The sequence below is a fragment of the Puntigrus tetrazona genome, chromosome 23, assembly GCF_018831695.1.
Source record: "Puntigrus tetrazona isolate hp1 chromosome 23, ASM1883169v1, whole genome shotgun sequence".
Taxonomy (NCBI): Eukaryota; Metazoa; Chordata; class Actinopteri; order Cypriniformes; family Cyprinidae; genus Puntigrus; species Puntigrus tetrazona.
In genome coordinates this window covers 16,988,774-17,014,621 of record NC_056721.1, presented here as the reverse complement: position 1 = coordinate 17,014,621, position 25,848 = coordinate 16,988,774, and the positions used below count along the sequence as shown (strand labels likewise).

The 25,848-nt window shown below is 39.8% G+C and overlaps 1 protein-coding gene across 1 annotated transcript in view; it reads left to right on the top strand.

Moving 5' to 3' along the window:
- Window positions 1-7,335: 7,335 nt before the first annotated feature.
- plxna2 (plexin A2) overlaps window positions 7,336-25,848 on the top strand; it is a 175,202-nt gene continuing 156,689 nt past the window's right edge. The window contains exon 1 of the mRNA XM_043225103.1: window positions 7,336-7,792. The gene's annotated coding sequence lies outside the window, so the exon portion shown is untranslated. The remainder of the gene's footprint in view (window positions 7,793-25,848) is intronic.

Here is a 25,848-nt window from a genome sequence, read left to right as displayed (position 1 = left end):
TGCCGATCAGATGGGTACAGAAAGATGATTTAGCCATGGAAACGAGTTAGAGGCTCAGAAATGATGAAGCGGAGGTAAGCGGTTCAGATGGGCCCCTGACAGTTGCAGAATGGAGACTGAGTAGGCGTAAGTGTTTCTTCAAAACACATTGATCGACGCTAAATGTCCACTTAAAAGAAGAGTTGACATACAAATCTGACATGCTGTTACTCACTGTCAAGTTGTTACAAATACATGTGACTTTCTTTCATTGATAACAGGTGGAACATTTCTGAAGAAATGTTCAAGCTGCTCTTTTCTAGCAGAAGTAACCAGGGTCTATGAAGCTCAAACTCCTCCCACCTCTTAGAGGCACAGTTCACCTAAATTCTGTCATAATTTATAAATGTAGTTTTAAACATGTATGGCAGACTTTCTTTTATAAAAACAGATATCAAGAAATGTTTTTTTTCCATGCTGCAGAAATCAATAGGCTATAATGTTGTTTAGTTTCTCGCTTTCTTCTAAATATCTGTATTTTCTTTTGTGTTCCTTAGAAAAGGGGTCTTCAGTTCTGCTCCCGCAAAGTTCAGCTTTAACTCTAATTAAACACACTCGAAGTAACTAATTAAGATCTTGAGGATCACTTGGAAATTAAAGGCAGGTGTGTTTGATTAAAGTTGGAGCTGAACTTTACAAGCTAGCCGATCTCCAGCACCTCTTGCTTAGAAGGATGTCAGGCATGCCGATTTAGAAAGGAAGAAGCTGATTAAACAATAACAGAATTTACATTTATGGGTATTTAATAAAATAAAGACTTTATTTCTCAGACTCAAGGTAGACGCAATATTTTACTTCATTGAAACTAAAATAGGTTTGTAAGAGATAGAAGTCTAATCGATTCAGTAGTTTTTATTGTTGGTGAACTGTTCCATTGTTGATTGTTCAGTTGGTGGAAAGTGAAATCCTTGTTTCCCCCAAAAATTAAGGTATGTAAACATCATGTGCATCAAAACACAATGTGCAATTTTTAAAAGAGATTTGCATTACATTTATGTTTTTAAAGATTAACCACAAGTGTCCGTGCGTAACAACAAAGATAATCTAAGTGCAATAAATAACCATGCATATTTAGGAATTATTCTTTTTGAAGTTTGACAGGCCTTATACACTGCTTATATGTCATTCAATCCTTAAAACATATTATTTTGCCTTGAAGAATACGGTTTAGTAATACAGTTTATACCAACATGAGAATGATCCCTTAAAATTCGTATGTGTACTATTTCTTTAAATTCAGGTTCCAACATAAGTTTTAATTAGGAGAAATATCTCTTTAGATATTGCTTAGGCCCATTCTTTCTCTCTACCTGTACAGACAGACAAGACTAACAGTGTAGTGCATCAAGCTTCCTCCTTGAGTGGACCATTAGAGGGGGACAAACGCTTGTGTGTGTGCGTGTGTGTGTTTGTGTGGGGAGGCTTGCAGTAAATGTATGTCAGCCCTGCAGCCACTGACTGCTCTGACAGGCCTGTGTGTGTCCGTGCATCCATGCTACCACAAAAAACAACTGTCGCTACACAAAGATGATCCATTCAGTGAGCAGAGCTTCTGCCCCAGCCACTTTGCCACACACATGGATCATAGTCTATGCGTGCATGTGTTGGGACATGGCAGTTGCCTTCTCTGTCAAAAGACACAGTGTAATGGAGAAACCCAATACCACCCAGGCACAATGACATACAGAATTAAAGAAAACCCTGATCTATTAAAGGAAAGTTCAACCCAAAATGAGATATTCTGTCATGTACTCTCAAGTCGTTCCAAACCTGCATAACTTTTTTTTCTTTCATAGAACATAAAACAGTAAAATCTGAAATTTGCACCATGCAACAAAGACATGTTTGACGTCCGATTAAAGAAAAAAAGGACAAAACAGTCACTATAAAAGTAGCCTATATGACTTGTGTCTTCAGAATATCTATGCACAAGGATCAGACCGAAAGTCACTTAAGTTCTTAAAACTTAAGTGACAGTGAAGGCCATTGGATGCATCTTATTAAGTCAAGCTTTAATATCTGAGAGCAATAACAAAATAAATTATGTCATATTGATTCGGATAAGGTGAGTGAATGATTCTTTTAAATTATTATTTTGTGGTGAACAACTCCTTTTAGTTTTATTAACACTACAGTTCAAAAGATTGGTGTCTCTACTCTAAAATGCTGAAATGGTGCTGAAGATCTTCTTTTATTATCATTTTAAGGCACCCTTGCTCAATATTAGTGTTAATTTCTTTTTAAAATATCTTAATGACTGCAAACTTTTGAAACATTATGTATATATTCTCGTAACTATTTTATTAAGCCTAATTACTCTGGTTCCAATTCGTTCTCGTTGGAAAAAGCTGTGTTTAAAACCGGTGTAAAATTATTATTTAAGCATACACCGATGCCACATTCTATATTAATGCACCATGCTGATATTTTGCCATTCGGGATGCTGAAAAATAATAGATGGCAGATACTTAATTAGATGGTTTATGCTTAATTCATATTAATTTCACTGTAAATTAAACACCACATTGCTGCTGGCACTTTTGCATTAAAGCAGTAAGTAAACCGAATGTGCATTACAATCGTTTTACCACAGGTTTAAACTCCTGTCCTCTCGTGTCTTACTGCTTCATTTTGTCGAAAGAATTTTCTAAACCCATGAGTGTTGTTGTTGAACTCCCTGTTATGTCATGCAGGTGAAAATGCTCAGTATCTCTTGAAGTGTGTCGACCGAGTACGTATTTACTCCAAAAGAGGCCAGAAACTCAGCACTACTTTTCGCATCAATAGCGCGCCGTCATAATCACAGATTGAGCCAATGTTCTAAAGTGCTCTATGTGTGTATCAGAATCAGCTGTTGTTATGGCTGGTGTGTGTTGTGTGAGCTTAGTGCCACGGCTGAGCTGAGAGGTGGAATGGGTCTCCCGCTGAGCCCACGGAGTCACGCTTGCCCTTGTGACGCTTTCAGACGCCTCAAGAGAAGGGGGAGATGAGACGCCATGGAGCGTCAAAGCTAGAGCGGCTTTGAAACCTTTCAGCTCGCTACAAAATTACGGCATGTGAGCACTTTGATCCGCGAACGGATGAGCAGCGGTCTTGCAGCGGGCCATCGCCCTGCATTACTCTCAGCACGCTTCTGTCTCTGACTCGCCCACTGAGCTGATCACCCGACAAATCGAAATCGGCTCAGCGCATGGCGTGGAAACGCACGGTTTCATAATACAATGCAGTTTAACCCCCAAAACCCATGCTCTTGTCTGTCCACGTTACAATAGTGGCTTTACACCATCTGCAATTAGCTCCTTCACCTTTGCCTCAGAATGCATTCGGATTACAAATACGTCGCGTGGACTGACATTAAGGTGGAGGGAGGCTCATTTTGGTTGCTGTCTGTCAGCTTTTTCCTCGACGGATGGCTGGCGAGACGTGGCGGCACTTCACGGCAGAGGAAAGCTGTCACCAGAGTGAGCAATGACTCACACTTTTGTTTGTCTGTTCTGTGTGGCGCTGAGCATGTCGAGCCGGGCAGCTGGCGTGGCGCTGTACATATACAGACTCACACACATGTGGCAGAATCCCAGGGGGTTTAATGGAGATCCTTGGCGGGAGAGGTGTGCGTGAGTTATGGGCTAATCGATTTACATCTACCGCATAGGATTAAATGGCCAGAGAGGATAAAGAGGAGAGGGAGGATAGAAGGAGGGTTCGTTGGAGGAACAGCATTTAGATACCGACATCAAGAGCAGGAAACGCCATCCATCAGTATAATATACACATCTTTTGTGTAAATTTGTTGCACATAATTTGACACTTTTTTTTAACCTTAACCCATTATCCTTGATGCAATATAATACTGAATAGGCACAATAATATGAATAATATTTGATATTTATATTGACGTTTAAAAATGTATAGGTATTGATATTGGATAATTTGTGTAATTTTTTTTTTTTGTGTTGACTACTTTTAAAATATCTATCTTAAGTATTAAAGCTTGAATACATATATTACAGTTTTTGTTTTTTTTAATTATTATGAAATATTATTAGAATTCACAATATATTATCTTAATATATTTTAGAACGCATATTGAATTTTCAGTCTTCAGTACCACATGATCCTCCAGAAATCATAGTAATATAATGTTTTAGTGCATATTTTCTTTTTGAAACTGAATGATTGTTTTCTTAATAAAATGTTGTGCTGCTTAATAAACCGTCATACATTTTTCAGATTTTTTGATAAATAGAAAATTAGTTTGAAGTAGAAATCTTTTGCACCATTACAGTCATATTTGATCAATTTAAATGCATTCATGTGAAATACAAGAATTAATTTTTCTTGTGAAATCTTACTGACTCTGAACTTTTAAGGTCATGTGTATACGATGCGTGAATATTTGCATTTAGTTAGAATCTGGAAATGTATGTTTTTACGTTTCGTTACACATCAACAAAATGAGAAGTGACTTATATTAATAAGCATTGATCTTTTTTGAAGTACTTCCACTTGTCATTACCCTAATGATCTCTAGCAAACATAATTGCTATATCTGAAGTAAGCCTTCTGTAATATTTCAGATCCATTTCACTTTTTCACCATCTGGATTTGGACCCAGTTTGGGCGCGTTCACTGCCCCTCGGAGTCCAGCAATCATCAGTAATTAGGCTCAGATTGTACGACCACGGCCAAGGTCAGACAGGGATAATGTTTCATGGATTGTACCAATTATAGCATTCGTTCCAAGGCTGGCACTTGAGCTCAACCTTGAGTCAAGCGGCGCAGTGGTTTTAACACGGGGACATGTGTTCTCCGGTACACAGCTGCAGTCTCCATTCACACACATCTGTCACTGCTGACTTCAAATAGCCAAAGTCAAATGTTTCCTTTTCATCGGCTTGAGCTTGAGTAATTGCAGCCTCAAGAACGTGAGAGAATCTGGCCTGATACTGGTGCGTGTTTAAATACCGTGTTTACAGACCCATAAAAACACAGTTATTTATCTTTAGTTGAGAATCCATAGAATCGCGCCGAGACTGATGTGCGCTAACCACCAAATAATATGCGATGATAAATAAAAGATTTGTATAGTAAAGTTCCTACAGAACGCTTTGGCACCACTAATGGCATACAGATAAAACAATGTTTTTCTCATTTTATGCAGATGAGAGTTCAGCTCAAACTAACTGGATTGAGCTTTATCTTTGCAATTCGAATCCAATTCCCTTTTATTTAAACATACTCTTTATTCTCCGAACAGAACAGTGAATAATATATTGAAAAAAGCCTATATTTGATTAGCAGTGGATGACTAAGATGCATTTGAGAGTTAGTGTAGTGGAACTTCAATATGGACGCCCTCCAGATATTGACCCTGCCTCTCTTAAGAGTACACACAGCTTTTAGTGGGCTATACTTACACAAGACTTGGTAGATGCGCTCTTCTCCTCTGGCAGTTTTGCAATACTTTTGATGGCTGCCACCGGTTCTTTTCCCACTCTAAATTATTGATGGATCATGGAATAAGTGCTCCCGCAATGTCCCCTTTTAAGTATAAAGATGCAGAAGACAGGCCGATATGTAATCCATTTCTGTTTGAGCTAACCGATCAAACTATCGATTGTAGAATGCCACTTTAAAAGATTTGGCGACAGATGTGCGGCTGGGAGATGTGACAAAATTCTGCAGCGTCTCGCTGTGGTTATTCTATTACCTCCAGCAACTTTCCCTGCTGTCAGATCTGAGAATTGTTTTTTTTTTTTTTTTTCTCCGTAAACTAAAAAGAATGAGGAAAAAACGGATGCAGCCCGTAAAAAGGAATTGATGATGCAATATCTCGTTTACTGTAGAAAGAGGCTATTAATGTCCCACTAATCCTCTCTGACAGCCAAATATCATTTGTCGGGTTTATGTGACTCTGTGATGCTGGAAAGTATTTCATACACGATGAAACACCAGTTTCAGCCTTAAATTCCTCTGGAAGGAAGTGCTCAAGGAAAACTCTTGTGATTACATATAGATGCAGGGTTCTTTATGGAAAGCGGCAGCGCTGATCATTATGAAGCAAAATTTGGCTTGTAGAGCGACTATCTGAATGAAACGCTCTCCTCATTCACACTGCATCTCAAATGAGCATCAGCACAGACATGAATAGCCAACAGTGATCGGTGACTGTGCAGTTCTAAATATATTATTCATTTTTAAGTAGTTTTAATGAATAATTATAGAGTTGTGTTGGAATATAATAAATAATCCTCAAAATAAAGGACAATCATAATTATTGTGACTAAGAAAACTTATCCATGGTAATGTACTTTTTGTGCAAAACCGCAAAAGGCCACACTAAAGATTATTATCACAGTTCACAGTTTGTTTTTTTTTTGGGGGGCATTTCGTGTAAGTTTATATAATGTTAAGTTCTGTTTACTTCAAAAGTCATTAAGAGATAACACATTTTTGTGTTATTTTAGCAATGCAATATTGTGTGCGCTTGCATTTTTAAATAATTGTTTATTTAATACTCTAATTACTCTGAAAGGTAATAATATTTTGTGGACCCATAGTTGTTCCAATTAAATGAAATTACACCCTGTTTGAAAGGCTATGAAGTCCCTGTTGATTAGGTTTAGATGAGGCAATTGCATACTTCTGTCCAAAGATGGCACTGTCTAGCAAAATTACTACTTGACTAGCAATTCCCTCACACTTGCAGCTGGTAGTAAAATAAGGGACAATAAAAACGGATTTACTTGTAAATGGATTTTACATATTGTTAGGGAGTCCTCTATTCAATGCAGAAAAGCTAATTATTTGCATAGAAAGGTCACAGCTAATCAAAAGTTCTTAATAAACAAAATCTTATCCTAAGATTTTTACCCATGTTGCTTTCAACATGCCTGAATGCTTTAATAGTTGTCTGAATGCCATTTTTAAGTATTAAAAAATGTTTGTAGTATAGCTACAAAAAGCACACGAATGCCAATGCATATGATCAACACATTTATTTGGATTAAATAATTAATCTCATTAGTGAGGTTGCAGCCAGACAGATTAAATGTCAGATTAAAAAGATTGTAGTGCCGGATATCGTCAACACGGACGTGCACATCCAGCATTGTTTGCGTTGTTGTTTAATTCTTCAAAACCTAAATATGCAGATGTAATCTACATTCCGGACCACGTAATTTGCGCATTTGCGAAATGACCATCGCTGACTGCACGAAACAGTTAAAACATGCGACATGCAAATAGAGCCGGCGGTAAGTGAGTGCTAGCACAGGGGGCTGGGTTTAAACGCGCTGCTACTGTAACGCTGCTGGGCTTCGATGCCTGTGCCAGTCTCGCGTAAAACCTTCACAGAAGAGCAATGAGCGCGTGCATGACGGTCTAACGGAGAGCTGCTGATGAAAAGGCGTGATGTCAAGCCGCTGTCAGTGTCAGAGGACTGGGGGAATGTGCCGTGCACTTGGCATATGCGCTTGTGAATGACCATCCTCGGGCAATCGACAAACGAAGCGTTGAATTTTGCTGCATAGATCAGTTACCTGAAGCCGCGCGGCGACCGTTCATTCATCGTCCTCTCGCATTCAAGAAATCTTCGAGGAATTGTGAGAATTTTTTTTTTTTTTTGAAGGTGCTACCCTTGAGGCTTCGGCGTTCGTTCGGATGTGGATCTATCTGTCAAAACTGAGCCGAACGCAGAGACGTCTTTAAACTGAACATTAGGCGCCATCCTCAGCTTTCTTCTGGATTGTAGGTGAGTGGACAAACGTGCTTCGTGAATTCATCTCAGCCCGGAGATGCTTTACGTGCGAGATGTGGCCACGAATACTAATGCGTTCCGTGCGGTGTGTTGGAGCAAAGCGTTGAGAAATCGGTCCATTCATGTTACCGGGATGAGATTACTAATGAATCGCCAAGAAGTTGCGCTTTACGAGCAGTTTGATTATGATAATGGGGTTTGAATAGGTGGGTTTGCTTAACGCAGAAACGGTCTGTTTGCTGCTGTTGATGCTGGCCGGTCCAAATAACGTGTTCACTTTAAAAACAGGATAACCTCATCCTCGATGTCACGTTTCAACTTTTTTTTTTACTTAATAGGCAAGCCGTGAGCGGTAACGATTGTGTTTGTCGCCCATCAGTCTGACCGAATTTTGAATTTGCGTTTCTTGTATTTTTTCCCCCCCACACAAGATAAGACATCGGAATGAGATTATAATGTTTGCAAATTGTTCCAGCGCACGCGAGAAAACATGTAAATACGAATGTTCTGTGCGCGAGCGTTCATAACCCATTAACCTTATTCCATCGATTTAATTTACGCCAATTTAAAGTTAATGCCTCACGCTCTTCACTTTGAGCTCTCTTCGCGATCTTATCTGTTAGAATCGTCTACTGAATCCTCCTCGCTTCACGTTTAAATGGACACTGACTAACCCCGTCATATATTCAGTTTTGTGGGACTGTCAAAGAAACTGATACACGTCGAGAATGCGAAACTGGTTGTTGCCGAGTGGCCATAATTCAGTTCTTCTACCTCGAACTCGGCTCCGTTCATCTGGACTAGGACAGCAGATGCACTCACAAATCTTCATTTCCCCTCACACGCGGCTCTGACATCGGCTCTAAAGAAAATAAATGTTTCTTTAAGTAGAAAATCGGCAAGCATTTGCATGAGAATCACTGGCATCTGCTATGAAGGACGGGGTGATATTAATCGGTCTGACTAACACAATCAAACGGCGCTTTCAGGGAGGAAGATGAGGTGAATTCGTCTCGAGCGTGACCTCTTCACATCATCGTTTTTATCTCCGTCTTGAAGCGAAACAGCGGTTTGACCTGAGACGGCGTGTCGGAAGGGTGAAAACGGTTCGCTCACGAACTGAAAGAGCGCGTTGCTTGTGGAGAACAACGAAATTCACCGAAGTTTAGATCCACTTTTCAATTAAGACGGAAAAACGAAGCAGGCGAGCCCCAAAGGAAGTCTTGTGTTCGCATTTCTGCGTTTCGACAAGTAACCTTTTAGTAACCCCTAAAAGTTAGGTTACAAGTTCGTCAGTGCGTTAAATAGACGCTCACAGAAATCGCGTTCGCCAGAGGATGTAACCATAGCAACAGTAGGCTGCTCGAGCGACTTCCTCCAAGATCAGTATCGGACGGTACGTGAACTACACATGAGAACGGTCATTATCAACACTTTATAGATCTAAACGAATACAATCACAGAAGTGTTTTGTTGGATAAATATTACATAGAATCATCGTTTAAAAGCTGGACTTGCAAAAACTATCTACATTTCCTCATAACACTTTACCCTGAAAAGTTGTCATGAAACACCTGCAAATAGAACGATGATAAATATTCAGTTTTTATGGCTATGCATTTGGTATCAGTAAAACGTGTTTTATATTTGATGTAGGCCTAAGTAAATCACTCTTCATTCAGCTTTTGTTTTATGATCCTTTTAGTAGGACTGCATATTCGGCTGTCTGATTGTCCAATTCAGTTGTAACCCCATAAAGTCATTATATCTCACTTCTTAGTTCAGACTTAAGTGGCTTTGGCTCAAGCATTGGGCTCCTGTGGTGATGTCATGCTCAAGTAATGTTACTTTTACCAATTGAGTCTTTTTTTCTTTGTTTGTTTTTAATACTGTACGTTTTGTACTATATAACTTTTTCAGTTCTGCTCCTTCCTGTTAATCAGCATGCATTGTGTATTTGGTCTAGTATGCATTGTATTGATGCATTTTCCTTTGATTATGATTCTAGTGTAATTTATGCTGATCTGTGAAGGTATAAAATGATTTGATTGGCATATTTACCAGTCAAATCATTGGTAAATTATTTTACTCCCATCTCCCCCCACACGACATAGTATGATTACATTTTGCAGTTGCATTCTGCTCACTATGTGGCTTTGTAGTATGTTCTCTTTGATGAGGCGATGAGAGCGAGAGAAAGCTGTAGAGCATCTCTAGATCACAGGCTCTTTAATCAATAAGGTTAACTACACAAAGCCGGGAGGACAAGTCTCCACTGGGTGCACACACATCAACTTTACCTGCTACCTCATTTCCCTTACCTCGCTGGCTCCATGTGGTTTGAACGGAGTTGTAAAGTGAATAAAAGGCCGTCTTTTACCTTCCTCACAGCATGAGCTTCCTAGGTTGGATTTGCATGTTCATCCTGATTGTCAAAAAGCCTCTAGCATTTTTCGTAGGGTCGCATGCTATTGATTTGATTATGTCAGTCAGGTGCATTAAGCGTTTCCTGAAGGATAATTGGAGGGTATTATGTGCTTAAAGGGGGTTTGTTCCTCTCTCTATAGCCGTTGGCTCTCAGATCTATACGTTTGAGGAAAAGCTGATGGTCGAACCTGAATGGGGTGGCCACAAGAGACCCATGCTGAGTGCTTATCCTCCTTGCCCCAGTTAAATGCTATGCTCGAGTGTGTTAGTTTAGGGGCCAATTTGGATACATGCTTGTATCTTCTTGGCTCGGATTTTGAGGTCAGCGAGATTACCTTATCTGCCCATTCAGAGGAGACTCTGCAGCTGTGAAAACGGCAATGTAAAGATCCTAAAGTATGTGCTATCTCATCACTCATCTCTCCCATTGTCCACTAGACATAGTGTTTGCAGAAGAGCTCCTCCTTAGTCTCTGGCTTTGACCGAACGTTGAGATGAATGCATGATGGATAGTCGCAAACATACCCGCCAGCAACCTCCGAGTAAGACCATGCAGCTCAGTAGCGCCACCTATTGATAAATATATTGCAGCAACAAAGAACAATGTCCGAAACTACCTAGCATTCCAAAGTGGTTCAACCACAGGCAGAGGGGCATATGAGGTTGGTGGGTCATACTTAAGCCTGTGCTCGTTTTAGTTGCATGCTGTGTCACCAGCGTGCACTACACCTCCAGAGAACCCCCTCTTTTCTTCTCCCATGGTGGCATACGGGCTTGCCCCGTTTAGCTTAAGAGATTTTGACAAGTCGCGATGCATGCAGGCGGAATCCTTGACCTATTTCTTAATGAGTGAACAGTACAAATGCATTCAGAGGGCTGTGTTTGCAATGCAAGCCATTCCACCGTCCCCCCACTGCTCATGCACACAGACAGACTCTCGCACGCTTATGCCCTGCAGGATGGGCTCTTGTCGAGAGAGTTCATCTGCTTCCTCTATGCTAGTCTCATGTATTAGTGTGTATATCCAACATTTGTTTACCTTCACACACTGATCTTGCATTCTCTTTTGCAGTGTTGCCGCTCAGCTGTTTATCTAGGGCTCTCTACTGTCCAACTGTCACAACAAAAGATCGCTATCCCTCTTGACCCATCTCGCTTGCTTATAGCTTGTTTTAGTGTATATTTGTCTAAGAGTACAAAGTGGATCCAGATGTAGTACCAATTTACAATTATCCTGTGACATTGGCATTTGGAAACAGGATGCAAATTCAGTGTACGTAGAAAATGGTGTGCATTGGTGTACCAAATATAGGTAGTGCCCAGCTATCACTGTACATCTTTTCTCATCTTTTTTTCAACAACCTGGTGAGATAATTTGTTTTCAGCATTGGTGGATTATGCATGGGGTTGATACGGTGACCTGACGTTCGGCTACACTGTAATTAGGCCTGTGTTTTCTGCTGCAGCTAATTACCCTTGAACAGTTGGTGGACAGACTCTCGCTTGGAAGATGCCAGTGTCCAGATTGGTCACAGAGAATTGTGGGTGTTGACGCATTTACGGCTCCAGAGTGTGAGCAAGAGAATCGGACGAGTCAATCAAGCACAGGTGCTGGAGATTCTAATAATGCTGCCAGTTTTATGCAGCATTTTATTAAGAATGGAAACACATGTTCTCCAAAAGATCTGTTGCCTATGGCACTTTCCCTAAGCAAAGACTGGCATTTTTACTCCAAAGCAATTGATCTTTTATCCATTCCAAACCTGCATCAAATTGCTTCTGTGGAGACTAAAACAATGGGGACTTTCATTTAATGGCCAATACAAGAAATAACTGAGTGTTTGTTTTTCACAGAATTGGAACAACATGAGGGTGAATAAATGATGATAGAATTTTCGTTTTGGGGTGAACTATTCTTAAGGCACTTGTTGTACTTAGTTTTTTTGCACTTTGATAATCTGAAATACTGGTATTGCTACTTCTAGCTTTGTTGAGACAATTTTGCTTTCTACCATCTGAAGTAGTGCTTTCGCACGAACAACTCAAAACATAGAAACAAAAATCAATTGGCTTCTATCTCTCCAATACAAACTCAGACCCTCAGCTGCCTTTTAATGAGTGGGCCGATAATGCATGCTGTTCAGAGAGAGAACGTTTTGAGGGTAACGGGGTGAGGGTGGTTTTATGGCAAGTTGTTATTATGTGAGATGCATTGGTTTGGGATGGCTGAGGCTTTTGGGATGTTTGGGCCATGTCTGTGCTATCTGTTTTATCTGGTCTTCATAATGGAGCTTTGCCTCTTAAAACTTTGGCCAGAAAGAAACTACTTGAAGAAAGCAGAGAAAATACTTTGTGTGTGTGGAGTGGAAGAGAGAGCGGTTGAGAGAGCAAGACACATGTTGCTGTGTGTTTGGTCATAAGAGGCAAGAGTTCTCCAGTTAAACCCAGCACTCCCCTTCTCCTTCTCTCCCCCTGTAGCTGCCGCCAGCTTGTGGAAAACAAAAGCTTTTGTTTAGATCTTCAATCCAGCAGATGGGAAGAAGGACAGTAAATGAAAACGGCAAAGGGAATGGAGCAAGTGGACCATGATGGGGAGCATACAAACTCAGAGGCCAGTCCTTTGGGAAGAGTAACGGTCCCTGAAAAATGCTGCCACGAAGTTCCTGCACTACGGCCCTCTGTTACTTTTTCATCCCAAGCCATTGACTGAAAGCGTTAGTCAGAGCCTCCAGGCTCTCTTGGGCCCAGGCTGCTTTTATTAAGATGTTAATGGAATTGCCTTCATGACACACTTCTATAGGACAGCCATTCTTCAATGCCTCAATCTGTCTTCTGCGTGGAACACATTAGCAGCTTATGCACAACAGGTTCCTTGCGCATTCGAGTTCGCTCTTTGTGGTACTACTGTAAGACTCTATAATTCTTCCGTGTATATAATCCTTCCCGCCACATGCATGCCATATTTCACAGCATGCAAAGACCGCCCATTTCAGAAATAACAGTAATAATCTGTGGACTGTAGTGCTTCGGTTTGTTTGTCAGTGAATTGTAGGCTGATTGAATGGTAACATCAAATCAGTATGTTAAACCTTGAAAATGCTAATTCTGATTTTCTACATGGCGTCTAAAAGGAGACACGGTATGCTTACGCAAGCCTTTTGTGCCTTCCACAAACCGCTAATGATTTCCCTCCCTTAACCACAACCCCTCATGTTGTGTTAGCTAAACCCGTACTTGAGATTCCACAACAGACATGCTAAACAAAAAGAATGATGTGCTAAACAAGTTGGGTTTTTTTTATAATTCGTAATTTGTGTGTTATAGAACTTCATCCAATCAGTGTTGGAATAATTGCTAGCTTGTCTTGTTTATTGGAATGGTCACTTGCTGTGTAATTAACATGCAGTGAATCTATTTGATTGACAATTGTCTGTTAACTGACAATGTAATAATAATTACATTTTTAAAAAGCAGTGTAGTCAAACATTTAGTTTTCTCTCCCTTACATCATTCCAATGTTGAAATTCATTGGGGTCCAATGACCCAATTGGAAATACTGAGACCCTCAGAGGAAAATGATAAAGGTCATGGGCAGGTAGACAAGGGTTACTTAAGGTTTATGTGCTGTGTGGATATGCACACCGCCCCCTGTTGACTGGAAGCTGTAGTCCTTGGTTTTGTAATTTACTCTGAAGTTGTCGTTTTCAGTGTTGCATTAACGCTCTTTCTAATTCTCTTTTTTTCAGCTTGATTCAAGAGCAGTGCACATTCAAATCACACCTTTACCAGCCTCTCAGTGATGCACTGGTGGGAATAATTCCTTTGTTGTGGGAATATAATTGCTTTTAACCTCCTTTTACCTGTCTGGGTTTTTTGGCTGCGGGCTTATGCACGTACGCTGACGTGTACCCACCTGCATCCACGCTGTCTGCTTTGTTACAATTCTCAAGTCAGCCATGGCCTTATCAGGAGAGATAGCTCCTCTTTCCTGTCAGGAGGCAGACGCCTTAACACATCCTCTCCGCCTCAGCTGGGAAAAGAGCTCCGATAAGCCTCCCAAATTCATTCCTGAGCCTGATAGCAAACAGGGCTCCTCGGAAAGAGAGAGAGAGACAGAGGCAGGAGAGAAGGGAACTCAAGAAGATAAACACTTTCCACAGCACAGAGCAAAACAAACTGAAAGTGATGATGAAAGTTGATGAAACTCTCAACTTCCAAAGTTAAAAATATGACACATGCCATCTTTGTGTACCAATGATCATAACTGGTTTGTGCAAGCACATTCACAGAAGGCCCGGCTGGTGCCAGGAGTATTGGACACGCTCCTTTGAAAACAAGAAGTATCCATACTTAGAATGAGAACAGAGGGTCATACCGAAGGAGCGACTTGGAGTGGGAAAAGTATTCTGGACTGAGAACTTCTCCCTTATGCTCAGCATTCTGTTTGAAATCTTTGGCTTGGGTAGCACTAGCAGCCACATTGAATTCAAAGGTTCCTCGAGTTCTTGCTAGTTACTTCAAATATATGCTTCGCATAGAGAAGAAACGTTGATAAGGCCCACACAGAACGCACTCTGGATTTCCACAGAATTGGAACAACTATTATTGGCAGTATTCCATTAATTCCTTGACGTTTCAGTGTTCCTTTCTTTATCTTTATTTTGACTATTTATTTGCTTACAGGTTACCTTTTTATAGCACTTACCTATCTTGTTGTTTGATAGCTTGCACCTCAAAGGCAATAGTCACAGTGAAACTGGAAAATATCGAGTCATTTCAAAAACATCAAGGTCACTGGGTGCACTAGTAATTGATTAGACCACAAATCTGACCTTTGGGGGAAACATGATTGTTTGAGCATGTGCAAATCTGTCCGGAATCATGATAACAATGAACAATCACTGTTTTTCTTTCTCAGTATGTTGGCTCTCCTATGAAATGAATCAATTGTTTGTGTGTTGCACATAAAAATCTTGTAGCATGCTTTTTAAGAGTTTCCATACCTTTTTGGATTCCTAACATACAACAGAGATGTCATAGTGTGATTTCTGTCATGTCAAACCTTAATGGCATTTCAGATTTCCATGTTTGAGGCAGCACAATTACGAACGTAAGCGCTCGTCTTTTGAATTACACTTCAAGAAATAAATAATCAAATGTTGACATCATGTATAATTCACAGATCAACAGCAATGTAGGTCAACCACGCTCTTTTCTTGAGCATTTAAGGGGAGCGACTGTCGAATTAGGGTATCTAAGACAATTATCCCAAGTGTGACAGCACAGAGAGTCTCAACAGAAGACGGCAGATCCCTGTGTTGTCCACCGAGATGTTGATTAAATATGACTGCGCTGAAGCTACTGCCTGCCGAAGGGGGTTGGAGAGGGACGGGTGAGAGAGAGAGAGAGAGAGAGAGGGAGAGGGAGGGATAATGGAAGGGGGGTTTGGGCAGGTTCTCTGCTGTGAATGAATAGCGGCTCAAGTCTGCATCTGTAGCAGTTTAGGATTATGGGTTAATGCTGTTTAATGCCTGCCACACAAGAAGTGAAAGCGTGGAATCTGTGACACTCTGTCACTGTGATGTAATGGTGTCAGCTGGGTGTTTACTCAGCGCCCTGCTCTTGCACTGATCTGAGTCCAGCTGTTACAAACGGTTCATATCAGGACTTGTGTAAGCTCAGCAGATCACAGGTTATCGAGCTGTTGGCCATTTCCTGGGGCCTTCCTCAACTTTGAAGTCCACATGAACCAAAATGGATGCTATTTACTTGCTTAATAGCTTTCTTGATCTAATTGTCTGCTAAGTTTTTTGGCATTTTTGCTCAATAAGTAATATGGTAATTCTTAGTTTGCATTTTCAAAAACACAGATTTTACAGTATTTTATAATATTAATATAAAATTATCCAATAATAAACCATTCACGGTACACTGTACATAAGATAATAAACAACTTTTTACTGTCTGATGGATAAACCATTCCTGGTATATAAAACCAAATGTTTTTCTCATTGGTTATCCTGTTTCATTTATATGCTATAATATGTTATTTTGTATGGATCAATGACGCATAATGGGTTGAACGCCTTTTCATGTTGATTTTGTGGTTGCTAGGATGTTTTTATGACATCAAACCAGCTTGCTGATTTTGTTTGATGAATGGATGCCAGGGTTGGTCAAAATACAGCACTGAAAACTTTCTTCAATTTATTTCTGTTCTACTTCTATGCATTCAAATTTGTAACATGCAGTTTTGCTGATGTTAATTCAAATTTATTTCATATTTAGAATTCATATTTTCACCAGGGCATGCAACCCTGGTGGTCATCTAGTGAGGACTCATTTTCCATGAATGTTTCAGATAAAACAGCCTCATGAACTCTGGAAACATTCTCATTACTACAAGCGTTTTAGAGGCGTTTAAGTTGAATTGTTTAGTGAGTTTTTGGCAGTAACCCGAGGCGTCTTAACCGCTTGCGAATGCATCCGAGATGAAGTTTCTAACCTTCAGCTGAGTTGAAGACGGCGCTCATTGCCACGGGCAAGGGTTCAGAGGTGAACTGAGCTCAACCACCCACCTCATATGCTCATTGCATTGGTCCCACATCAACTGTTTTGGAAATACTCCAGTTATGTAACGGACTCAAAAAGGCAGAGCTGCTGTTCCTAGAGGCGATAAATATTTCATTATCTCTGCCTGTCATTATTATGCATCAGAACGAATCTGTCAATTAACGGCTTTGTTGAAGAATTTTGTCGAAAGCAAGCATGCCACAAAATGGTACGGTTTGAGAGAGCCTGTATTAAAAATGAATGCACTTTATATTGTTTGTTTGTTTACTCATTTAGTTTCTGCCTGACAATTAACAGCTTGTAGCAGACAGCTTTCCACCCCTCCTAAACACTGTCCCTCCTTCGTTCCTCTGTTCCACCTTTTGTTTGCTCAGTAGGGTGGAGGAACGAAGCGTTTGTGGCTGCAAGCAAGCATATGTGTGCATGCGTATGTGTTGTTGGGTGGAGTTGAGCGTGGATTTTGGTGCTGCGGTGTTGATACAACCATGCCTTCTTCTGTCAAGCTTTATCTGGCTTGTTGCATCGCCTAACGATCTTTGGAGGACTTTGGCAGATGCCCCACGTGTCTGCATTAATGACCAGAGACATGCACACCTGTCCTTCTTTGAATGAAAAGCAGGCCTCTGATTGTCTTTCCATTTGATGTTGGATCAGTAAAACGAAGCCCAAGGTGTTTAAGTGTGTGGCCGAGACTGGATTCTTCTTGTGAATTCGTACTTCTGTCTAGCCAACTGGCCTTAGGCTTTCCACACCAAGTCAATACGCTTCAAATCATGTGGCTACTATGCTTTGCTCTCCCTCAGAACAAAAGATCTTCACCTAGATAGGATCCTTGCAGAAACACCTCAGGATACTGCATAACTCTGTCCGAAGACCTCATCAGTATACCGTGACCTGCTATCGGCCTCAATCTCCTTGATGTTCTAACGGCGGTTAAAGCAAATCTAGTGGTGACTACAGATCATGATTGTGTCCATCATTGCCACTGCATGCTGTGGTAGGTGAATGAATTAAATTAATGTAGAGATCATGGTAAGCTCAGCAGTGATGTATGCCGTCCGACATACTGTGGGTCACAGCATATCAATCCCCCTCGCGTCATCAACATGTCACTCCACATTCAAATCCTTCTCGGATGTTTTCTTGTCCTCCTATGTTCAACAATGACATTTTTCATCAGCTGAAAGTTCTTCGTATGAGTCAGTGCTTTATTGTGAGGTCTTTGTGTTTAATCTTGAATGTGAATGAACTTGTTCAATTTATACTTTTATTTGGCAAGGACATATTGATAAAAAATAAGAAATGTTGCTTGACCTTCAGAATCGAGGTTCAGCTTTGCCATCACATGAATAAATTCTATTTTAAAATGAGCCATCATATGAGCCGTGTTCCCTATTGTGTCATTTAGCAAAACATCTAATTCTCAAAATCGTCCCTGTAAGAAATTCTTGGTGCGGTTTATAATGACAAATATGAAGTTGTGCGAATTGCCCAGCACTTGTCACAAGGTAATAAATTATAGTTATAGTAGCCGTGTTTTTTAAAAGTCAGTGGTGACTTTTTGACTGACAGTATCCGTTGGCAGTACAAAATATGACTTGAATCAGAAAACAAGAAAGAAGGAATGTGAATAAGACCTCTCTGATTGTTCCTGGTGAAAGTGAGTCAGACGGGAAGAGGAAGGGAGCACAAAGGAAATGGGCATTATATTAGTCGTGCTCAGGGGAAGTTTGATGGACGGGGCACGGCATTGGCGTGACCGTTCTCACAGGACGGAAGAACTGGCTTACTGTTTCACATGCCGGTCACCGAGGATGACTGGCACGCTGCCATGCTAAGGTCAAGCAAGATAAGTCACCCTCTCTAGAGAGACGCCTACCCAGATACTCAAGTATATTCTTGCACTAAAAGTCATTTCCCATTCTCCACCCAAATTATTTCTGTCAACACCTGGTATAAAAAGGCAAGGATCAGCAATTTTGCTTCCTTTCCGCCCTCCCTGATTAATGTAGCTTGATGTCAACTATCACATCCTTGGTTTTTTGAATGCATAGTTCATGCTCTAACACTGACCTGTTTTGTTTTGCCTGATGTACTTTCAAACATCATGTGCCTTTAACCTCACCCCACCCTCTACTGCACATCAAAAGCTATATTCTATGGGTTCCTGCTCTGTTTTTGTGTTTGCTAATGACTCACAAATCAGTAAGCCTCTTGTCTCCATGAAGTAACTTGTTAAATTCTGGTTGGCTATATTAGCTGTCCGCTGACTCACATGGCCTGCAACAGTATATTTTCAAGGAAGAAGTCCATTCAGAATGTTCATTGAGAATTCTGTTTGGAACTGAGTTAAGAATGTCTTTTAAGTTTCAGTTTGAATTAGATTTTAATTTAAATTAAGGTAGCAAACATGATTTAGGCTTCATTTAAATGAGTGATATGATATCATTTTTCATATTTGTATTTAAAAAAAAATTATGGACATTTATAACACTATTCTTTGTATTATATTACCTTTGCATCAAATGACAAAAAACAGTTTACGCTTACGGTTTTTCTAATGCAGCCTCTGTGGGAGGGTCGGTATGTTGATATGGATGGATGGATATGTGATGGATGGGTGAAGAGAGAGGGGATGGATGGATGGATGGATGAATGGAGAGAGAGAGAGAGTGAGAAAAAGATGAATGCATGAATATGTGGAAGGTTATAGAGATATGGATGATATATGGATGGATGAAGAGCAAAAGGGGTGAGGAATGGATGGGTATATATATGGATGGATAGAATGGACAGAATTGGATGAATTGATAGAGAATGAAAAAATAGATGAATGGATTGATGGATGGATAGAGAATTAATAGGGAAAGAGAAAGAAAGATAGATAGATAGAGGGATGATGGATAAATGGATCGATAGATGGATGGAAGGATATATGGATGGGGTATGCATATATCCCCTAGATGGATTGATTGAGATGGATAGAGAGATAGTTGGATAGATGGATAGGTAGTTGGATACATAGATGAATGAATAGATGGACAGCACAGCTTTTGTGGACCAGTGTTAAAGAGCATTTAATTTCCCAGAATGCACTGCCATTCAGTTAATTCTTTTTCCCGTCACTCCAAATTATCTAAATCAGTCTGTAGTATCTCTGTTTTCTGTTTGAACTTGGTGTGATTGGCAGGGATGGCACATCATAAATCATTACATATTTGCAAAAGTTTCTGGTCCCATTTAGTATCAGATCCTTCTCTATTTCTTTCTCTTTCAGTATTTCTCTCTTTCTCTCTCTTTCTCTATTTCTCTCTTATTTCCTCAAATAGCTTTGGGTTCAGCCGCTCCCTCTTGCCCAGCTGAAACAGATGCTAATTTGAATCATCATTCACACACAGATTAGTCTTTGATCAAACTTAATGCCCAAGGAGCGTCTGTTGCATTTGAGAGGAGAAAAAAAACCACCCTTTCATCTGTTCCGAATCGACTCTGCGAGGGAAAGAGTCAGAGGCGCAGATGAGCGAAAGAAGCATTTTAGATGGTTGTATCTATTCAGGTTTGAGACCATGACCAATGCGGATTGTCCAGAAACGGTGCCTGAACCGCTTACAAACAGCACGACCCTGAGGCTCACACCTCAATGCTGGTCCCAAAGGATCTGTGTGTGTTGCATATGGTCTACTTAGTCAGTAGTATAATTCTATTACTATTCTGTTCACATGTGGGGCTGGGTCTAGTAAGTCCCTGCTCGGAATTTCAATGCTTGCTCTTCTGATGTACGCTTGAGTATGAGCATGTGATGCTGTCAGTATGTATGTTTCATTAACATATGGTCATTCATGTAGCGTTATGTTGGGGTTATTCCTAGAACAAAATAGGAAAAGATAAAATGTTATAATTTTGTTTTGTTAGCTTTATTTAGTTTTCGATTTTTCGATTCTAGTTTATTTAAATAATTGCTTAAAATTTTAGCTTGTATAAAGTGCCTAAAATACCTAATCTGTTGATTGTATATTGTTTATATATTTATTTGTTTATACATATTTCTATGCTTCTGTTAATCTAAATACTTTTGTTTTCATTTAATTTCATTCATACTAGTTTTAGTTTAGTTTTAGATTTTTCAACTAGATTAGAATTTTTTTAATTTTCCAACTATTGTAGTTTTTTTATATATTTAACCCTTTTGGTTGTGTAAATTAACTTTAAATAAATAAAATCTATATATTGTTTATTTTATGTATATGCTTGTTTTTGTATACATTTATTTATTCATCTGTTTATATGTATACTTATTTTGTTTTCATTTTATTATTGGTAGATTTAGTATTGTTGTAGATTTTGAGTTGTCTAGTTTTATGAATTCATTTTAATTTATTTATATCTATACATCTAACCATTTAGCTGTTTGTTTAGTTTATTATTAAAGCTTTATTTTGGCATTTTAGAACTGCAAAGGTTTGTGCAGGTATGACATAATTGGTTATAAACCATGTGTCAAAAACTAAAGCTAGCATTCATTTTTTACTTTCCATTTTAGCATTCTTCCAGTTATATTTTAGTTTTATGTATTTGTTCACAATGGTAAAACTAGGTGGTACTACGTGATGATAAAAGTGCCTGTTGAATGACTAAATGTAAGTACAATACAATAGCATTCATGTACTTCTTCCAACAGCAAAGCACCAGGCTAGCATCATCAAGGTCACAGGCTTGATTCTCAGGGAATGCATGGACTGATACTGTAAAATTCCCCCAACCCCCAACCACGAGTCGCCTACCACTCTGTCCAAAATGCTCACACAGAAAGGAGCACAGGAACAGAGAGGAATTGCTAATAAAAGATGAGAGAGAGTGGATGAGATGGAAGCTAGCAACTCCTTTTTGGCACTTAGCGTGATGGGCAATGCCTTTGAAACCAAGGGCATGAAATCAAAGTCCCATGGCTTTAGCCTTTTAGCATCTCTCCCTGCTCTTTTCTGGGCATCGGTACCGGCTTCCTCTCCTCCATTGTTCAGCACCGTGCCTATTCATGTTTCATCTGGTGCATTTGTTATAAAGCCTGATCTCTCACACCTGGCCTGGTGTGCTAGATTCATGCCTCAGTGGAAAAAGCGCTTTGGTGTTCGTATCGGGACACAAAATTCTTCATCCGTTGTTGTAGGTCAGTGTGACATTCACTACTCTCTGCAGCTCCTCCGCAGCTCGATTTTCAGTTTCACGTTTGTGAAGAATGGAATATCAGCAAGGTTCTCCACTGCCCTCTGTAAGCACACCAAAGAACGACTGAGAGAATTGACTGATATTTCTCTCAAAATATAAAAATTGTATTTTGGGGATTTAGAATTAGCCTACTTGTCCTTTTTTTGTCTTGAAACTCTGTGACATTGAATGGGTTTTGCCGGTAGTCCATGCAAAAGGAAGTGACCTCGTCAAAGATCAAGGGTCGCTTGATGCCAGTGCTCACGAGGTGTTTGGCCTACAGGAAGCAGGCTTCTTATTTTCCACTTCACACTCCTTCCTCTGGGCATTGAACTCTGAGCGGTCTGGAGAGCAGTGACTCAGCATTTCCGCTGGCTAGATACCATGGTTGTCAGGGTTCAGGATGAATAAGTTGGCACTTCCAAGCACTCAAAATATTACTGACCTTTCCCTTTCACTCAGGCCGGAAGATGGACATGCTCCTTGTGCTGTTGGCAGCAGCCCACTTCTTGCTTCACCAGCTATGAAGCTGCATATATATATATATAGAGTTCTAAATATATATATATATATATATATATATATATATATATATATATATATATATATATATATGCATGGGTTATATTTATTTTTTTCATTAAAAAACACAGTCAATGTTGATGAAAAAAGAGAATAAAAATGTCAGTATGTGCGGATATATCTGATTTATAGATCTTCCAAGTCATGGTGAACCATCCACCAACATTACTAAGTTTGGAATAGCCAGGCTAATTTTTTTAAAAACTCTAACTGTGTTCCTCTGATAGAAGAAAGTCATATACACCTAGGATGGCTTGGGGGTGAGTAGTTTATGGCGGAATTTTAACTTTTGGATGAACTATTCTTTTATCACACTGTAATTTACAAATGACATATTCTTGAAGCTTACTTGCTATTAGGAGTTTGTTGGACAGATTTTTTGCAAATGCATGGATTTAAAAACCCTGTTTTTCATGATATGTGAAAACCCACTTGGATGGAAATAATAATAGTTAAATGCAAGGAGTAAGATACGTATATGACCCGATGGCCGCTCAGACAGCGCATTTTCCTTCCAATCCGGTAGCTTTTGACCTACTTCTGTCGCCATGTGGTACTTAACCAATCCGCTAATTGCTTTCATTTATTCATACCCATGTGAAGTTTAGCCGTCCCAGTCATCTGCCTGTCATCTGAATGAATTCATTCGGAGAAGCAGTGTGTCTGTCTCTGCAGCCAACCTAAAAGCGATCACGTCAGACCAGGCTTCATGGTGTACATCCTCGGAAAGGATGTCTGTCTGAAGGGCAAGAGGAAAAGGAGATATATTTAGAGAGATAAAGACAAGGCAGACACTCTCAGTGCTTCTGTAAAAGGCCTGTAAGTCTTCACTAGCTAATACAGGCAGTGCTGTTCCCTTATTGCTGCGATGCAGGCAGATATTAAGCTAAGTAACAAGCCGCTGACTTGATTCGCTCAGTTTTTATCACCCCTGATGAAATTATGGCCTTTGTTGTGGAAACTGTGCTTGCTAGAAGAGTACAAGAGGATGACGGAAAGAGAGCAATAGCACTTTGGAGAAGCTCAGGCCTTGTCTAATGCAATAGACTGAAGAAATGGGTCCTGTATGTGCTAAATGAGATTTTAAGGCATCTGTGTTGCTGGATGGTAACCGTAAAGCAGAGAAATAGAATCTGGGACGCATTTAACACCTATTCGTTGTGTATCAAGATAAAGTGGATGGGATGGCGGAGAGAAAAGGTATCTGTCCACTCATTGAAAAGTCTCTCAATCTTTCTGACTCAAAATTGCGTGCTTATTGTACTGTAGCTCGTGGTACGAGAGGCTTTTCACTTATGTTTGATTGCATTTGCGGTAGCGTTAACTCACTTTATGAGCTCTGGGAGAGATTGGCTCTTAAATCACAGCAGCTTCCTTACTTGGTGTAACACAGCGAGCGTGTGGAGAAGGCCTGGAACAGACTGTTGTATTAAATCTATATAAATGCATAAATAAATAGCAAACAAGCAGCTGGACTCTTATGGTGTGACCCTGTATTACAGTCGTTCTCTCAGCAGGGCTAATAATCGATATAGATTTGAGCTCTGTTTACTGATGAATAGCTCTGCAATTTGTTTAATATGTATTTTACGGCTGTTTCACAGATGTAGTTGTCATGCATAAACTCTTAATTACATGTAAATTTGAACAAATAAGAGCTGAATGGGCAGAAGTTCAAACATCGCCTTTAAAAATAAATGTTGCAGCTGTAATCTGTAAGCTTGATTACATTTATTTTTAATCTTGCACCCCTGAGTGCTGTAGTTTGCAATCTTTGGCACAGGAAAAACCAGATTTTATGCAATGTGATAAGATCTTTTTTTCCCTCTGCCATCGTTGTTATAAGTATGTTTAAGGGCCAATCTCAAGAAAACACTTCCAGGTCTTATGTTGCTCCAAAATCACAAGAAAAAAGAGACTGTTTTACCATCATTAGCATTTTTTGGCATTATGATATTTTTATCATGATTATGCTAATCCCCCTCCCCCCAATTCTCTCTGTATGTAAATACATACAAGTGTTTAATTCTTTTTTTTTGCTTGATTTGATTCCTGCTCATCGCAAAGGACATCAAATATGATTTAAATTAATTATATGTATAATACATTTATTAAATAAATGAATTAATATCAATAAATATAATTATGTAAAATACAATATTGATGCAATGATGCAAACTCTTTTTTTGCAATTTAGTTAATTTCATGCAATTCTGATTATACAGAGTAATTGTGAGTTTATATACAAATTTGATAAAAAAATGAGATTAAGGCCTTTTTTAGAACCTCGGCAACAATACTCCTTTTTATTTTGGCTTGACATGTTGTTAATAGGATTTAAATACAAAGCTATACCTTGCATTGTTCACAACCTTGTTTTTTGTTCAGTCAAACCTTTCCATGACCCACACACTGGCTCGTCGATTGACTTGTGTGATTTAAAGAGCGTCCCTGACTTACTGAGCCGGGATAAGAAGCCACTATCATGGGGGTTCATTGGCATATCTCCATGTCTCTGCTTCCTTTGCGATAAATCAGCAGATATGCTGTGGATGCAGCTGGCTGGATAGACATTGACTGAAAAATATCAGTGGGCCGCTGGATCGAGAGTGCTGGTAAGAGATAGCCCCACCCCAGCCCCCTGTTTATTAATAAACGCTGCTCAATGACAGTATATACTCAACAGAGAGGATGTCCTATACGCCTGGGAAGAGCGTGACGGATGATCCGGCCAGTGCGGACTGTCGTGACACTGCATACAGTTGTCATTCTATGTGCAGACAGTAAAGCATTTCAATGTGGCTGCCTAACATTCCATGCCCGAGCACAGAAAGCAATACACAGTAACGGCCCCATAAGACTATAATTAACAGACAGATTTACGACACCAAAGCAGTTATTTCAGCAGCATTTACATGATTTATTCAAGTGCTCGACAACAATGATGGTGTAAAATACATCAACTGCTGCAAATCTGTCCCTGACTATACCGTAAACTTCTGTAGTTAATGGTCCCATGCATGTATTAGTGGTCAGGAAGTGCATTGTGGTTTTGCTTAGACTGGAGGAGTCTGTAATGTTTCTGAATGACATTTTAAAGCCCGTCTGCTGTCCTTATTGTTTGTTGAGCTACGTGGCAGTGAGTTATCACAAAAAGGATTATGAAAGAGTATACTTTAGTTCCGCTGTCGCAGATTAACCTGGAACATTGTGGCCCCCTTTACTACTGGCCATTATGGGATGCTCTACTGCACAGCAACTGCATT